The 3,370-nt window shown below is 30.6% G+C and overlaps 1 long non-coding RNA gene across 1 annotated transcript; it reads right to left on the reverse strand.

The window, feature by feature from the left end:
• Nucleotides 1-321: 321 nt before the first annotated feature.
• Nucleotides 322-1,720, reverse strand: LOC110928074. The gene is made up of 2 exons (XR_002586116.2): nt 1,657-1,720; nt 322-759 (listed from the first exon to the last, which is right to left on the reverse strand). It is a non-coding gene; the product is annotated as an uncharacterized LOC110928074 (long non-coding RNA).
• Nucleotides 1,721-3,370: the final 1,650 nt, after the last annotated feature.

Genomic DNA, 3,370 nt, shown 5'->3' on the forward strand with positions numbered 1-3,370 from the left:
TATGTAAAATAAACACATATATGTGATAGTGAACAATTTACACATGTGTAGTTCACCTGTAAATATTTAAGATAGACACAAATATGTGACAGTGTATACTTTGCACATGTGTAAATTTGCTGCAAATATGTAAAATAGAAATTAATATGTAATGGAGAACAATTTACACATGTGTAATTCAGCTGCACATATGTAAAATATACATAGATATGTGACAGTGAATTGAATTGAATACACATGTGTAAATGAGCTGCACATGTGTAAATATAAACTGACACAATATAAAAAACTCGCATGTATAATAACATTGTAATAATGACATGATAAAAATATTAAAAGATGTATAATCCACCAGCATAACAAACATATAACGTAAGTAGTAATTACATCGAATTATTAACATGTACAAATAAATTTTCTTCTATTTTTCAAAGGACCGCCAAAATATAAATCGAATTCTACATAGTTACGTCCAGTTTCCGGATTGTTGGTAATGTTATACTTCATCTTCATTGTTATCGACATCAGAAGAATAACAGTAAAGGGTTGACGCACTAAAGTCACCATGTGACACTTGTTGCTAGTGTTTATACTAGAACCTTTGGATTTCTTTTTTTCCTTTCATTGTCGGTGATGTATATAATGGGAACACCAATGGTATCTCAAAGCTGGTCCTGGTTTTTTACCCTCTTAGACTCTTGCCACAACTCCATAAACAAGTGTTGCCTCCTCGCAATATCAAACATCCCTAGCTAGTGCCTGAACAACCAATCCTTAATATTAACCGAACATTACACATGTGTAAAACAAATTAATAGAATAAACACAATATGTTGGATGAATCTGTAAGCATCATTATATCTGGTAGATCAATTACATGAACATATTCATAATGCATGAATGCAAAAAAAAAAAATTACAATTAAAATAAATAAACACTAATATTGTATTATAATTATTCAAACTAAACAAGTGCTTATAATGAACCCAAATCTTCATTTTATGCTTTGTTTTTAATTAAAGTCATAGAAACAGTCCAATAGCCATTAAACTAAGTATCAATCGAACAACAAAACCTTACAAAGATTAAACTTCACTACACAATGCAATTCACCAATTCACTTCCAGTTTATAACATATAATACTATCGGAAATCTTAACTTCATACAAAAAAAAAACATATAATAGTTATACCTGCTACACACAACCACTTAATATGAAGTTAGAGAACCAACGTCTATGAAATACAAAACTGAAATAGAAATTACACATAATGAAGAGAGATATGAAGTTGAATATAAAACCCCAATTTCAATAAGAATCTGGACAAAAAATTGAAACCATACGCTTAGTCACTTGAAGATAATGTTGCAAAATCTCTACTAATTATTCAAATCAAGTTCGAAAACAATTTGAATCAACAAATACGGAGAGGAAGAACAGTAACACGACTAAAATCAATGATTTCAGGTGTCGATTAACTGAGTTTCGTACGAAAACGCGACAAGAAGTTTCTAACTAAATTAAGACTGATTGGAAAGCAAGAGATTATCATGAACATAACTGAATCTGCAGAAATCACATGGATCCATTATCACAATTATGTCAAATTAAGACTAAGCTTGGTTTGAAAACAAAAAATTAGAAAGAACATACCTATATATGTAGAAATCGTATGGATCCTGAATCAATTAAAGAAATGATTAAAGTTGTGTGGATCTGGAATCAATTAGAGAATGGTGGAAGGTTGCGTATAGTTGTTGGAACAGGGGAAAAGGATGTGAATGATTCATCTAGGATTAATTACCACTTTACCCTTTTAATTAAAACACTAGGGAATATAAATGAGTGGCTGAGAATTGTTCTCATGGTTCTCACAAAAAATATGTGTTCTCATTTAAACCCTCCCCTATATATATATATATATATATATATATATATATATATATATATATATATATATATATATAGGATTAGGTTCAAACGTGAACAAAATCCCAAGAGTGAACTGCGTGAACTAATCTTGGCCCTTGATTTTGTTTTAGATGGTAAGGGGTAGGATTGTCATTAACCATATAAAGTTAATTTTATTTTTTAAATTATATATCAATTTTTAAAGAGATTTATCACAATCAGTTACCAAACATGATAACTAATTCCTATAATCTTGTGATTTCAATATTTCCCTCAAATGAATCAAGATTCGAATGCAAGAAATTAAGCAAAAAATCAAAATCGCAAGTTTCTTTTCTTTGTTTTTCAATTTGGTTTTAGAATTGAGAAAACATTTACTTGGATTTTGGTTCACGACTGAGAGCTTTGAAAAAAATACAATTGTTGGTTGTATATGACATCATCAAATCATCATCATCAACATCAATCAATTCTTCTTCATCGGTGCAAATAAATTTTGCAATATCCAATTCACCCTAAACACCTTTTCAAAGGTTTGTTGGCCAAGTTTTTTTTTCATATTATCGCACGGTGTACATATTTGTTTTGTATCTGATTTTTATTTTATTTATCAACAGATGCTTTTCGATGTTTCAGTTTTGTCGCTTAACATCGTAGGTGCATGACAATGATCTCAAACGGTTCCCTTGTACACTGGAAATATGATTGCTGATCCAGAAGAACACTAGATGGGATGAGTTTGACTGCATCTACTTTCAAACTGGTTGACCCGAATGCATTTCAGAAGGATAATAATTGATTTTGAATTTTCGTTTATGTTGCGATTTTCGTATTTTAACAATGTCCCTTTGTGTTTGTATTCGGTTTTGCTTCATCCTGACATCGTCGCTGTGTATATGTATTCTAGGTTTGCAGATTTTGTCATCATGATTACAGATGGTCGGGATGTTTGTATTATGTTTTATCTGAAGGATGATGTTGTATACTTATATACACAGATGTATATTGATAACAATACTCTTAACTTTCTTGGTTTTATATTATCCCCATGTTATACACATATGTACAACTCATGTTTTTTTTTCTTTCTAAATCTTACAGACTTTTTGTTAATGGTTGTTTATACACATGTGTACATCGAAATTTGCTTCAATAGGTGCCTTTACTGTTTTAATGGTACACATCGATTTTTACATATGCATACCTATATTTACAACAAATGCGTTTATTGGCTGCTATAATAATCATTCTAATGTGCATAATTACAATATTTTGTTTAACTTACTTTTTACTCTAAACGTGTAGAGTTGGTTGCAAGTAACGTATACGAAAGTCCCAATGGGACAAGGTATTGGACACCAACTGTGCCACCTCGGTTTCAAACCATTTCTAAAAGCTAGATTTAGAACAATGGAGGAATCAATTGCAATGTATGAGGAGTACACACAACTAGCAG

The sequence above is a fragment of the Helianthus annuus genome, chromosome 3 (assembly GCF_002127325.2).
Source record: "Helianthus annuus cultivar XRQ/B chromosome 3, HanXRQr2.0-SUNRISE, whole genome shotgun sequence".
Classification (NCBI taxonomy): Eukaryota; Viridiplantae; Streptophyta; class Magnoliopsida; order Asterales; family Asteraceae; genus Helianthus; species Helianthus annuus.